The 15,861-nt window shown below is 30.9% G+C and overlaps 1 pseudogene across 1 annotated transcript; it reads left to right on the forward strand.

Moving 5' to 3' along the window:
- The first annotated feature begins 297 nt into the window (after nucleotides 1-297).
- On the forward strand, nucleotides 298-4,177 carry LOC149550208 (delta-selinene-like synthase, chloroplastic; annotated as a pseudogene). The gene is made up of 9 exons (XR_016354511.1): nucleotides 298-457; nucleotides 538-719; nucleotides 1,244-1,359; nucleotides 1,539-1,786; nucleotides 1,827-1,917; nucleotides 2,031-2,121; nucleotides 2,537-2,894; nucleotides 3,527-3,778; nucleotides 3,879-4,177. The product of XR_016354511.1 is annotated as a delta-selinene-like synthase, chloroplastic (transcript).
- The last annotated feature ends 11,684 nt before the right edge of the window (nucleotides 4,178-15,861 follow it).

Genomic DNA, 15,861 nt, shown 5'->3' on the forward strand with positions numbered 1-15,861 from the left:
CAAATAACGTGTTTGCTTTGACACTTCGTAACAAATACCAGCAATTAAGTGTGCGTACCCCAAAAGAGCCAAGTGTAAGAGCAATGTAAGGAGTCTTACATTGTATGACTGACGTAGGCAATGTAAGGAGTCTTGCAGTGTACGACTGACGTGTGGCCAACACAATTTCACGTGGTCTTGCCAAGGAAGACTGAAAGCATCGAAATTCGTACAAAAAGCTTCACGTGGTCTTGCCAGTTTTTCCCTATAAATACCATTGTAAGCCCTCGGCCAAAAGCATCCTTTCCTAAGTGTGAGGAAAAAGTGTTAAGCTTGTTTTTTATTGTTAATTAGAGTCTATAGTGCTTCGCCAATGGCCAGTTTGAAGGGAGGTGAAGCTGCTGTTTCTGATATACCAGAAAGATCTGTCAACCAGTGGGATAATGATTTTGTGCAGTCTCTGCAAACACCATACGCGGTAAATAACTTCATAGATATTTATATATCTTTCTATAATCTTCTGGCTTTTTTCTTCCGTGCTGATTGTATAGTTTTCAGGAACCTGAATACCGGGAACGTGCTGAAACACTGGTTAACGAGGGGAAAATCTTATTAAAAGAAATGCAAACTGGAGACGGCGATCTCATCGAGCGGCTTGAAATGGTTGATGCATTGCAATGCCTCGGAATAGATCGATATTTTCAGGCTGAGATAAAAGAGGCCCTTGATTATGTTTATGGGTCGGTTAAATTTCTCTTTTGACATTTAATTTGCTAATAAAAGATATAAACTGTTACGGAAATTCTAACATGTGATTCTATTATCAATGCTAGAATTTCTATACACCCCATAAATAAGGGAAAAGATCTAGTAGCACCTAGAATTAAATTATAAGTTAAATTTTGACAATTTTTTTGGTGTACTTCCATTAGGCAAGTGAAGAGGTTAAAGCTAAGATTTTGGCTTTTGGGTATTTACAAATCTTCCTGTAAAGAGACCATAGAACACAAAGTTGTATAAAAGTGTCATTTCAAAAAGTTCCCCTCAAACCTACTATATTCATGCTACTATATCAACTATGTATACTTGTATGATTGACTATTTATTTGCATAATTCATTTTTTTAAAGAGCTCTTTAAGAATGATAGTTATAACGAACTTCCTGTCTATTACTAGATCTCTTCTTCTATTTTAACACAGTTTTGAAATGGATTTTAAATGATTAGAAAAGGTTTAAAAAAGGTTTAGTTTACAATGAATACAGATGTTGGGATGGCAATATGGGCATAAGATTAGGATCCGGAAGTGTTACAAAGGATTTGAATGCTACAGCTTTAGGACTCAGACTTCTCAGGCTTCATCGTTATCATGTTTCTGCAGGTACCTGCTGAATATCTCTTTTCTTTGAGATGTTTTTCCATCCTTTAGTTATATATGCAAGTCACAACTATTAAAGAACATACTTTTAAAATGTCTTTTGTTTCATTATCCATTTATGTAGTATATTTCTTGTTGACTTATAGACATTTAATCATTTGTTTGTGTTGTTATGTGGGAAGATGTGTTGGAGAACTTCAAGAGCAAAACTCATGGGCAGTTCTTCTCTGAAGGAAAGTGTGATAATCTGAACACTATGAGGGATGAATATGTAATCAGAAGTATGCTTAATCTCTTAAGAGCTTCAAGTGTGGCCTTTACAAGATTGTGATCACAGATGCAAGGAAGGCTTTCTGAAAGAGGTAATACATTTCGATAATTTTTTTTAAACAATCAGAAAAAGTTGTTAAATAAGAGTTTAGGGGACAAAGTTTTTGTATTGACTAAATATTATTATATCTATTTTATAGGTGGGATATGGACTCTTGTACAATTGGACTCGCACCTTTTCTAGATGGGACGCAAGAAATTTCATCGAAATATATGAATTAGATAATCTCAGGTAAAAGTTGTTAAATATTATTAAAAATTTATCTTTTAAATTTATGAACAATAAATTGATGTGAATTTATTTAAGTTAATTGATGGATTCTCTTGTTTTTTTTTTTCTTTCTGGTTAAAGGATGTAAAAATTCTTGAATTGGCAAAATTAGATTTCAACATATTACAGTCCATTTACAAGATGGGAATGAAGCTAGTCTCAAGGTAATTATCATTATGAAATAAATTAAGCTTTCAAAAAAAAAATTGAGATATTAAATAATGTCAAAATAAAAGAAACCCAAAAATAATCTCATTAGATTATTAAAACTATCCATATGATACTTTAAATACATGAAATGAGTAATTAATTTCTTATTGTATTTTGAATAAACTTTACATATATAGAAGAAAAAGTAAATTCTCATAGCTCTCTATTTTTTTCCTTCATACTATATTTTACTATAATTAAAAGGTTGAGCTAAAGGTGGCCATATTACATACATTTTGTAGTCGATGAACATGCTTGAAAGAAGTATGTAGAAAATTTGTATTTTAAAAACAGTTTTCTATTGGTTTTTAATCTTTATAAGTTTAAATGAGTTTTTGAAAATATTAATTTGATTTATTTTTATGGTAGTTGGTGGATAGATTCTGGAATTGCTCAATTGATCTCAATTCGACAACGTCCAATTGAATATTATTTTTTAGGAGTCAGTACTACAGATGAAATGCAGTTTTATAGAAGTAGAATTGCTTTTACCAAATCAACAACACTTCTTTCTCTAATGGATGATCTTCTTGATGATCAATTGACATTTGAGCAAGCTGAACTTGTTATTAAGGCCATCACCCAAGGTTGGGATGTTTCTATTATACAAGATATTCCAACTAGTTTTAAGAGGATTGTAGAGTTCATTTTTGAAATAGTACATGAGATGGAAAGGGAGGCTACTCAAAAGCAAGGATATGACACAGTGACATTTATTACAAAAGCGGTATGTCTACTTTCCCAAAATATTGCTTCTTAAAAAATTACATTTATTTCAATTTCAATTTTTGAAATACTTTTCTCACAATTATTATTTTTATATCACTTAATTTTATTTCAAATTAATTTTAAGTGATTACATTGTAACCCTTTCTTACATCCATTGCAATTGCTTGCCAAAATTAGGATATGTCATGAATGAAAAGTTTTCTAAATTCTCTACTTAGAAATGCTAATACCTTTTACTAGAAAGGCACAATATCAGAACATGTTTATTAAATTAAACAATTATTAATAATAAGACAATTTAATATGTTCTATATGCATCAAGGTGAAGACTCAATGTGTGGACTGAAGTGAATGATATAATAAACTTATTTTCCTTTTAAAGAGATTTTTTATTTATTCTCTATATATATATATATCCAATAGAAAATAATATAATTAATATATAATATTTATTATTATATATAGATATTATTTTCTTTTATAGGACAATTAAGTGAAGCTAGATTAATGATATTAAATCAACATAGTAGTTTTAAAAAATTAGATAGATCGATTTTGATTATTTTTAAACATTTAATTAAAATGATGATTATTAAATGAAATTAATAGTTCAAATATATTGTGGTTTAGTGGGTGGATTATGTAGAAGCTAGTCTACAACAAGCACGTTGGAACATGAGTGGACATATTCCTACTTACAATGAGTACATAAAGGTTGTAGCCACAACTGCAGCAATTGGACCACTGTTGTTGCATCCTCTTCTCTTAGCAACTGATGATCTAGGAGGCAAGGCTATTGAAAAGACATTTAATAACTAATGTAGATTCTATGAGCTCATATGGTTATTGACACGCTTGATTGATGATGCTCATGATTACCAGGTTTTTATCTTTCTCTTTTCAATTGATATTTAGATCCAAATGCAAAAGATATCATAGTTATTATATTAACATACTAACATATCCTTTTATCATGATGAAGGATTATAAGCTATCTGGACAAATAGCCTCAGCAATTTCTTGTTATATGATGGATCATCCAGAATTTCTAGAAGAAGAGGCAATAAACCATGTCAATTATATGATTGACCAGTTACTTAAAGAGTTTACATGGGAATATTTGAAAGAAGATAATACATTGTTTGATTGGGAAAAGACAAGCCTAAACTTGAATAGAGGATTGCAATGTTTCTACGTATATGGAGATGGTTTTTCATATCATGACAAAGGGAACAAGGAACACATAATCAAAATTCTTATTGATCCAATACAATTATAAAAAGATGGAGTTTCTTATACCATCTAATAATTAAATTTCTATTATCTAGAAATGATTGAAAAGTTTCCTTCTAACTTTATATTTCTAAAGGATACACCTCCTTTATATTGTAATAGCATCGTATGCGAATATATATGTTGTTTTTAATTGTTACTATACTCTTCTATATATTGATTCTCTATTCAAATAACAATTGATATAAATTAGTTTATTTAAATATATGTTCAATTTCAATTGTTAATATTGTAGATTATTTTTCTTCATGAAATTACCCAGCATCTTTCAATTTATTTTAAAGAAAGAAATAATTAAATTAAAAAGTACAATATACCCAATGCTAATAGAATTTTATTATAAAGAATAAAGAACAATACAAACCGTAGGAAAATTTACCCCTAAAGTAGTATTGTAATTATCTTATTTTATTGGCTTCAGTAGTTTCTCATCTAAGAATGATTATTATACTTGATATGACTGAGTCAACTTGGCTTAAATGGAAAATGCAAAGAAAGATGTCTATACATATATAAAAATCATATTTATTTAGTAATTAAATTAAATTTACAATTACAATTTTCAATTGTTGATTCATTATTTTATAATTATTATATATAAATAATTATTTTTTATTACAAGATGTTTTATGCATGTATAATTTTAATTTTAAATGTAATTACTATAAAAAAATTAGTTTTTCTTCAACTCAATCTTGATCTCCAGAGTTCAATTTTTTTTTCCAAATAGACCTATACATAGACTTGTGGCTTTAATTGCATAAAATCGTCAAATTACATATAGTCTATTAACAACGTGACAAAATCTTTATATAGAATTAAAAACTCAAAAATATACAAACAAATTAAATAAATTTAGTCTATTTGATGCATTTTTTTTCTCTTACATATTGTTATAGTAGTCATAAATTTAATACATTTGTCAAAGTTAATATAACTAGCTTAAATATTAAAATAGTAACAAATTTAAAATATATCAAGTATTCTTCTTTAGGTACCCTATTGCACATTTAACTTTGATGAAAAATACCGCCTAGAGAAGGATCTATGTTGACATCTTTTAAATATTAAAAATATAAATTTATGCTACTAGTAGTCACAACATAATGTGAAAGATGTTATGGGTATGTGCAGGATCATGGTGTGCCAAAAAGTGGCAATCTGAAAAATATGTAGTTCTGAAATGCCTCAAACCATTTCAAAATCTATTCCAACTTTTTTCTCACCCACCCCAATACTAAATGAAAACAATTAATAGCTTTATAAGGTCTACTATATCTTTGGATACCAACCCTATATGGTCAACTTTAAAAACATCCTAAAAATGTGTTTTTGGCTTGTTTTTATGTGATTTTTACTTCAAACATGTAGCTAACAACTTTTTTTGGTCAAAATTTGATAAAATGAAAAGGGTTTCTTAAGATGTTCTTATCTTTCCATAAATGTAAGGTTTGTCAAATTATGAGTTTAGTAAGTCATTATTACTTATTTTCTAATGGAGTTATGTATAAAATGTTGACTAACACACTACTTGAAAAACTAGTATAACTTTCAAATGGTAAAACATTTTTTAAATCCAAAAGATGCATCACATTCTATGTTTCTTCAACAATAAGGGAAAAAAATGAAAAATTAAATTTTGCAGTGTTTTGAATTAGTTAAGGTGGTCAGACATGAGAGATTTTTTTATTCCAAAAATACTAAAGTCAAAAATAAATTAATTATTATTTATTTAGAAATAAAAATACCCAATTATATGTCACACCCAAGCATGAGTCTACTACTTATATCTAGAATATTATTAAAAAATATAATCATTTTATTTTGATTAAGGTGGTCGGACATACGTCTACTTCTTATTTTTGTTCTGAAATTTTTGTAATATTGCATTAAAATTCAAAATTTTGACCAATCATTTTTTTTTAGATAAGTACTAGTAGTTTAGAAAGTAGATTAAATTTCCTAGAGATTCTTCTCTCAAGTTTTTGATATAAAGCTAATAACAAGTAGAAAATTGCTCGTCAAGTTGACATAACCTTGATTTTTTCATTTTTTATTGCCACTTAAGAGCATAGTTTTGTTGACCATGATCCTACACATACCCTTATATTGAATTTTATTATATAATTATATCAATAGTAGGATTAGTCTTAGGATTTGTGTTAGGTTTAGTAGTATTTTTTAATGATAATAACTTTATGTTTAAGTCTACGGCTTGGGATTAGGGTTAGGGTTAGTAACAAGGTTAGAATTAGGGTTAAGGTTATCAATTTGGTTCTATTATCTAAATAGGATTAGGCTTTAGTATAGAGCTTGAGACAATATTTAAAAGACATAGCTTCCATAAGGATGGACTCACCCATCACCACAATATCATTAACCAATTTTTCATATGAAAAAATAAGATTATCCAAAGAAAATTTAGGACCTGCTACTTTATCATTCTTAACACATGCATTTAAAAACCTACCAAGAATCCCAATCATAGTAGAAAACAAGATAGGAGATAAAATGTTAGAAATAGGGAATATTGAGAGAGCAGGGGAATTAATATTCTACAAACTTTAGCCCAAAACTGAATATTATTAATTACCTTATAAATTTCTTATGAAAGAAAACTAATTATGTTGAATAGTAAACATAACCATGCAATAAGAGAACTCATAACACCATATTTTGTTAACTAGGGAACTCGACCATGGGAAAACCCTCGTGTGGATGATACCCACAAAATGATCCACTAATAAAAAGTATTTGGTTACAAATATTGACTCTTTTAAGAGTCTATTATGAATGGAACAAAGTTGCTGATTGTTTAGCCAAATGGGCTTCTAGTCATGATCTGGGTTGGAATATTATGGATAGGGGACAACTTTACTTGGAGATGGTGCAAAAATTTGATGATCTTATTGCTTAGGATCGAGCTCCTTGTTGTATTTCCTTCTATCTTACTAAATTTTTACCCCTCTTTTTCCAAAGAAATTAGGGAATGAACCTCTCACAATTAGTGTCAAAGAAGAATTTGTGTTGGAATATTGCAAGAAAGAATTTGTGTTGGAATCTAGAATATTCTAGAGAAGTATAATAGCTACAAAGATTTGTGATTCATTTCTATGCATCCTCTATTTCTAGTTTCTAAAGAATTTTTGGGTTTTCTTATACAAGAAAAGATAGTCCAAGGTGAGCTTAAGCCTGGTGTCTTAGGCAATTACGATATCTCTCACTGGGTGACTTTATTCAAGCTGAGAATTACTTATCTGAATGAAAATGGTTTTTTTTTTCATTTTATGTATTTTTTTTTTTTTTGGGTTGCCATGGAAGAATTTGAGCATTTCATGAAGTGTAGTTAAATGATTTATTTGCTACTACCATGGAAAACTTGTCACCTGCTATCATTTTTGTCATGGCTTGGGTTTTGAGGTTAGTAATTTAATCCCCTTCCTCTATGGTTAGTATTAGGACATATCATTTTGTTGAGTTTCCCTATTCTTTTGTGGTATATTTGGTACTTTTTCTTTCTTTGTAGATTGGAGAAAATAGACATTAAACATACCAACAACCAATCTAAAATGAACTTGGGGATTTTTCATTGCTTTGAAGGAAAATCAAGTGATTTGAAAATGTCTTTTAGCTGACGTTTCAAAGAGATCTAGACAATAAATCCAAATGATATGGTCAAGATTTCTTTGACTTTCATTGCCCTCAAAAAACTAAACATAACATGCATGAGATTTTATCATGTCACAGGCTTCATCAAGAATTTGTTAAATAAATATATATAACTGGGTGCCAACGTGACATGCATAGCATTGTCTTGGAAAAAAGTAAGGCCCTGTCATATTCTTATCACATGGCCTTCACTATTCCCCACCAGTCAAAAATCTTTGCATCTAAGAAATGTGAAGATTACTTCACCCGTTCAAAGAGGTATTATAATTCAATGTAGTTGTAGGTCATATTGGGCAAAGGTTATAAAAACATAAATTTCAATAGCCATACCAAATAAACACTATTTTTTTATTTCAAAAACTTGTTTACACTACAAGTTTTTTTATAAGTTTTCTACCTACCTGGAGTGATGAGATGGGTTGTGCCAGTGGTGAGTGATAAGAACCCATCCCTGAATTTAATGAAATAAAAAAAAGGTATGACTACCAAACCCATAGTAATGTAGGCTTTTACATAAAATAATTACTCAAAGCTCTTTTCCCAAATGTCTGAAAGAAATCTGGAATGGATCTGATTCCATGAGAGATCTCTTTGTGGCATCTTGTCAAACAGTTGTCTTGCTTGAATAGACCCCATGATTGTTATGTTGCATGAATAGACCCCATGATTGTTATGTTGCAGCATTGCCAAATGTGTGCTTTAGCTATGGTCTAGTATGGGGGACTGAAATCTTAGGGGGGTGTTTTTTCTCCTCTCTACCATGCTAAACCTTGGGGAGGCTATTGACATTGTTTCACATCTTATGGGGTAAGGCTGGACAACCTTCTTAAGATTTTATATTTTAGGTCATGACTCGTGTTTGATTAGACCCTATTGTTGTGATGTTACATTGTTTCCAAGTGTGTGGTAGAGTTATGGATTGTTGGGACAAATTGAATTCATAGTTCAATAATTATAGAAATAGGATATCAGAGATTGTTTTCCAATGGGTTTTCAAATAAGTATGTTTTTTTAATGTGCAGGTTATTTCCTCCAGTCAGCTCCTACATCCATACATTTATGGCAATAAGTGTATGTGCTTAGGTATCAATTTTATTGTAACTGAAAGTAGATATTAGGTTTCCTACCTATGGTGTCCAATGAGATTGGTACACCTATTGGAAGTAGCCTGGGATAATATTATGTCTCATATTGCATTATTCTTAAAGTTATGACTTTCATGTCACACCATTATTGAGTAAAACCCTAACTCCATTATACTGGGGTATTTCTTTGTTTTATTTTTCTCTCAAATGAAGTTGACACATCTTTTGGAAATGATCTTATTAATGATAATTGGAAGCAACTAGTCATTAAATTATGTGTTGTATTGACTCATCTTATTGTCATGGAAATGTTCTCATGAATTGCACAATGAAATAGATAAATTTAATATAATGTCTTATATTCTTTTCTCATTTTGTAATGGATGAACAACCGTAAGTACTGTTCTATATAATATTATAATGTCCAACTCTATTAAATCTAATTTTAAGGAGCAAAAGGAAAAGGCATCACCTACTTCATAATTAAAAATTGATAGCTTCATATCAAAATACTTTGCCAAATGTGGAATATATGAGCATATAATTTATTTTACCTTTTAGAAGCTAATATGTTTGTCACAGTAATTTTAAAGTTTTAAACCTTGGTCAAATGCTATATTTATAACTCTTTGGTGTGTTTTAGAAAAACCATAAATTTCTATATGGATAGGGAAATTAATTCCATATAAAGTGGTTGATTTATTTCTCAGATTAGTTACTTCACTTCTAGTTATGTATTTTCATTACTACATCGAAAATAGTCCTCAAATAGACTACCTGTCAGAGATCTTTCAACATGTATTGAAAATTCTAAAGTATTTTCTTGTTTTTCCAGGTAACTTCATAGGCATGTAGATTGATATTGAATTAATAGGAATGTAAACTGCAATTGAATTAATAGGAATGTAAACTAATAATAATTCAACGTAGCTTCATGGCCCATAATTTATGTATGTTCAGTGTCATCACTCAACATGAGAGCTTGAGCTTTAAAGAAATATGTGGTCTACAATTTGATTGTAATACTTTTTTTGTTTGGTTTCTTGATAAAATCTATGACATGCCTTGCGTAATGGTCTTTTCAGCTTTAGCTTAGGTTGCACTTTAGCAAGAACTACTCCCAGTTAGATTGTTTTAAAGATAACGTTCTCAAGAATCTCAAAACCATATGAAGAGAAATATATCAGTTTCTTATAATATATTTTATATGATTCCTAGTTTTCAGCTATGACTGTTGGTTCTTCATCCATCAATAGTCTTTTGATGTTATCTAGCTCTACTACAAAGTTATTATTGGTGTAATTGTGTTGGATACATGATTCTATGATTCTGGATTACATATTGTAATAATCAACTATTTGTGCAATGTAGCAAAGACCCCAAATAATGACTGTTGTATCAAAAATTGTAGAAATGGCAGATCCTCAAAAGGATAAGTTCATCCAAGTTGAACGTTTTTATGTACAAGACTTCTTACTACATTGAAATATGTTTGAAGATCAAAAATTTTAGACACTTCTTTTTATTAAGTTAAGTTTCATTTAAGCTTTTAAATCAAACACCTATTGGCGTACCCCTTGAACCTTCATTGGGTGCAGGTGCTAGTTATATCTTTTCTCCCTTTTGGTTTGGTATCTTTTTAGACTGTTATTAAATGAAAGATTATTATTTATTTGTAGGTATTGTTATTTCCAATTTCTTTGTAGTGGTTGTGAGACATGCTATCAATTTCAAATGGAACTTGCTAGTTAGTTTTTGATTTTGGTTTAGAAGTCATGGTTGTTATTGCAAGTCTCATAGGTTTGGAATCCTTAGGGAAATCCTTTATGGTTGGGGGCCCTCCTAAATATCCTACAAGGTTTTAGGTTTCTTTCAAAACCCAGAGCACAATTGTGGAAAAGCTTGTTTCCTTAGCTAAGCCTTTTTTTGCTTTTCTTTCGTAAAGGTTTCTATTTTTTTCCAAGATTCAGGGGCATGATAATCCCTACCTTCTTAATAAAAACAATACTTTGGTATTTTACAAGCCAATATTTCTCTTTGTATCTCAATTTTTTAGAATCCCCTTTCTTTTGGATTACTAGTTGAATTTCATCCATCCCAACCTTAATATGTTTTTTTGAATAAAAATAACACCAAAAGTCTCATTATTCTACACTTTCACTCTATCCTTAATAAACTAAACTTTATTTTCAATTTTAAATAGTGTAGATCACTCAACCATCACCTGCAACCATTCTTGAAATATTTTGTGTAGCTGGTGAACGCACGTCCTTTGAAACTTGAAATGGGAAATTTTTATTATCCTGACCAACTGATCAGCCACAAGAGAAATTACAAATTTATTAAATCTAATTTTAGTAATAGCTGATAGAGAACAATTAAACTAACTTGTCCATTCATTTATAACCGACACTCTATCTAATATCTTTTGAAGTAAGTCCTTACCCATCTATGATCAGAACAAGTTAATATTCCCCTTAGAGGTCCACATCCCCCAAAGCCTACCAGTTAATAAAATGTATAATATCCATTCTACCATCTAGATGGGATTGAGAGACAATTCCTATAGCCTTATCACAAACTCTCTTTTTGAGGGGACTCAAAGTCACCCATGACAAGCCAAGGCTCTTGGGAAAATGAATTCTTACTAGAATATTGCCCTTCCTAAAAACCCACTCTACCATTTTTAGAGTTGGGAGCATATATATTCAACAAGATCCAAGAGAAATTGTGTCTAAGATGATTTATCTTTACAAAAATGATAATATTTTAGGAGTAAATCAACTTACATTGAAACAAATAGTCATTCTAGAACACCAAAAAACTTCCTAAGGGACCATCATAAATACACCCAACCACTTTCCCATTTCATATTAAAAAGAACCTTTCAAATTTTTCTTTGAACAACTTAGTTTCTAAAATTAATATAACACCCATTTCATTATCCTAAACCACATTTCACAATACAACTTTTTTGTTAAGTCAATTCAATCCCTTAATATTTGAGGATGCTATCTTCATTAGAAAATTGGAGATAAGATCTCTTGGATGGTCTTTTTTCACCATCTACAATATCATGTTTACTAGTCATCTCTCTCAGCTCCATTTTCAAATTATTACCTTATTTGTGCTTCTTACCTACAACATCAGGTGTTAGAATGTTATGGGTAACCTTATGAATAAAAGAAGGCTTAGGGAGTTATTTCGTCTTCTTTTTTTTGTTTGAAAAATCCAATTGTGATTATTTTCCTAGATTTGAAAGAAAACTACCCCCATGAGATGAATTACTCTCTAGTAATGAAAACATAGTTTTAAGGATGGAAGACACTTTGTCAAAAGATAGGGGAGATAATAATCCAATTGTGTGCCCCTTCTTTTCAAAATAAACCTAACAACTACCTCCAGACTTGTACCATGAAGGATAGTGAGGACCACTGAAATCGTTCTTTGTTGTCCCCTTGGTCTGAAAGTGAATAGTGGAAAAAGACCTAAATCTTTACGAGATATTTGATCAAAAAAAGGTTCTACAACCTTATGATGAACGATTTCCTTGACTATAAGTTCCACTTCCTCAAAATCAAGCAAGTTTGGGCCATTTATTCTCCTATGAATTTTATATTTAAAAAGGGATGGATCAAAAATCAATCTTTAGAGTCAACCACTGCCACAAATACAAATGCCATTCGTATTTCCTTTATCTTCTCTAACAAAGTTATCTCCAAAATGTGCAGGGTAGGAGGACACAACTCTATTCAGTTCTGCAACCAAAACCTTGGGAGTGACCTCCACTAGAAATATAATAGACTCCTCCACTAAGGATGAGGAGATGAAAAGTGTTTTAGCATTCTACTAGATTTCCAAAGAAAGAAATAGAATGACTTCCAACAACTCACTTGATCCTCTATTGCTTCTAAATCCAAGCCTATTTTTGCAGACAAAATGAAAGTGAAAAGTCAAATACCAAGGCACTATGGGCCTTCTCCACCACCTTCTTAACCTTCTAGTATTTATCCCCAATGACCAATAATATTACAAATCAATAACACAAATATGATATGTCTAAATTGAGTATCATGTTTCAATGTACCTTATTTTGAGTTAATGAATATTTCAAATAGCATGTTTTCAAATCTATAGATATTAATAGAGATTTTGGAAAAGATTAATATAGATCTAGATGTTGTACTCTGATCTATTGAAAAAAAATCACCAAAGAAGGTTACAAAACCCTTAAAAAATTCCTCATTCTATAACTCAAGGGCCAGGTCTAGAAATCTTACCCTAAGAAGGATCGACACAAAAAATTATTATTAAATTTTCATTTAGGAATTGACTTATCAAATGATATAACCACATCACTAAATATCCAAGTCCCCTCACACAATACCATATTAGAATCCTCTTTATTATAGAGTTCAAACAATAGCAAACCCTTAGGGATGATAGTTATCTCAACGTGGCCCTTAAGATGTTAGTTCTTTTACTCAAAGACACAAATCACTTCAATATTAGGGTTAGAACCTATAAATTCACTTGTTAGTCTTAGTTCCTTAGCCAAAATCAATGAGTCTAGAAGGTGGTTAGGAATACTGATCAAATACTTCCCATTTTGACAACCCATGTTAAGTATTTCCACCAAAATAGAAGACTTACCGTGTGGTTTTACTCCAAACAAGCTGCACCAAATCTTGGGATCCCCCTTAGAAGGATTGATAACTAGGAAGACAGCCTAACAAGAAGACACTCTTGACCTCACTTTTAAGGATCCTTGATAGGATAAATAAAAAGTGAGTCCTAAGAACCACTACTCCCATCGGAAGAACACAAGAACCCACTATCAAGAGCTACTAACTTAGTACAATTCTTTTCTACTAAAACACCTATAGATTTAGGGAAAAGTATATTATAAGGGATTTGACAATCATTTCCAAAAAATGCCAAACTAGGCACTTCATCACTTTCCATGTCTACCAAAAATCCACTATCGTTCTTCCTACCAAAGCTCTTCAAATTCAAACATGTTCTACCCTAGGCCATAACTTTTAGAAACTAACATTATCAAAGGTAATAAATGATAAATTTATTAAAATTATTCTAATTAGATAAATTGAGTGTATCTCAAGAAGTACAAAAGATTACATTATGGGTGTGTGGTGTAGTATAAAAAATAAATAAAAGTTCCAAAATGTTGGTCTAAGATTGGTTTTGAAAATTAAGCGTCAACACACTTAACCAATTCTAAAGTTGATGTCGAGTATAACATAGAAGCTGAGCTATAGTGTGTGCCAAGCCAGTGATTCAATAGGTGCCGAGAAAACTTCAGGTGTCAAGTGAACTTCAGGTGCCAAGCGAAGTTCAAGTGCTAAGTGATAAGTGATGCTGAGTCACTATAGGTGCCGAGAAAAGTATAGATACCGAGTGAAACAGAATTAATATAAGAGCCGAGTGAGACAAAATTCATATATGTGCCAAGAATCAGCAACTAGTAAGTGTTGAGTAACACAGGATAAACATATGAGTTTGTATCTTCACAAACTTAGATGTAAATAATTTTTTAGCTGACTTAGGATGAATCTCAAAGGATCTTGAAGATAAGATCAATTTTTTTGAATTATCTATGTAATTAGTGTGCAACCAATAAGAAAAATATAGAAGGCATGCAACCAATAGGAAAAGTGAAATAATTGAGTAGGAAATGAAGAGTGAATATTGATTGTAGATTCATACCTAACCCTAAGTCTTTGAAGCCTTTAAAAGGTGGATTAAACCCCATTACATATGCGCATATGTGACAAGTGTATGGAGAAATTATAGTGAAGTTCAAAGGGGTGTTTAAAATACTTAGAAGGAAGATCAACATTATAGAATTCAGTTGGGTAGAATAGAGCATCCAAATTTCAAGGAGAGACATATTAGATCAAGTAGGGATTAAAATAGATATAGTATAACAAGGATCTAGAATTAGCAATTGAAGATTGCAAGTCATCAGGTCAAGATTTTATAATACTCCCTAGTCATTATATTAGAAATGAAAATCCTATGATGATAGGTTGGTCTAATAGCTATGTTGTAAGCCTTTAAACAAGGTGCTAAATCCTTTAATAGGGTAACATTCCAAGGGAGTGTTTGTATATCCTTTAACCAGGTCACTTTCAACAAGGTATAAAGTCTTTAACAAGACATGCTTTTTACAGGGCAGACCATTGAAAGTGGTCAAACTTTGTAACCTCAAACAGTTACATATTGCTATAGTGATACTTTGTGGGTGTCATCCCCACCCCAGTTTTACCTTCTCATTTTGGAGGGTTTCTGGGTTACTAAATTCTTGTGTTGTCTATTTTCATGCATGTCTTTACTTTCATGTTTATTAGATGAATTAGATGCATGTGAATGATTTCAGCTAAAAGGTTTTGAAAAGTGTAAAGTTAGTTACTTCTCATTCACCACTCCACCCCACTTAGAAGTAAATCTTCACACCTATAAATTCCAACAATTGGTATCAGATCCAAGTTCTCACAAGGAGGAGCCTTATAGCTTGGAGAAAAGATCTAAAATTGGAATTCTACAAACTTGGGAAGATCATAGATAATTAGGCAATTGACATAGTACTTGATCTACAGACTTTGGAAGAAGCTAGGTAGGAACTGAGAAAATCTATAAAGAGAAGAAGAGAGATTGCCATAGCTGAGAATGATACACAATACTAGGAGATTGACAACTTAAAGCTATTTGCAAATGGAGATTCCAAAGAGTTTGATGTAGCAATAGTAGACCTAATTTAGAAGAATAGAGCCCAAGTAGAAGAAATAAGAACACTCAAGCTTGAAAAGGAATCACAAGCCATGATGCTTTGTGAGGTGACTGAATAGAAGAAAAGAACCATTGAAGATAAGGTTATGATAGAAGAAGACAGGAGAA

This window comes from Cupressus sempervirens, chromosome 7 (genome assembly GCF_028749045.1).
Source record: "Cupressus sempervirens isolate cs-2001-9-10 chromosome 7, ASM2874904v1, whole genome shotgun sequence".
In the NCBI taxonomy this organism is placed as follows: Eukaryota; Viridiplantae; Streptophyta; class Pinopsida; order Cupressales; family Cupressaceae; genus Cupressus; species Cupressus sempervirens.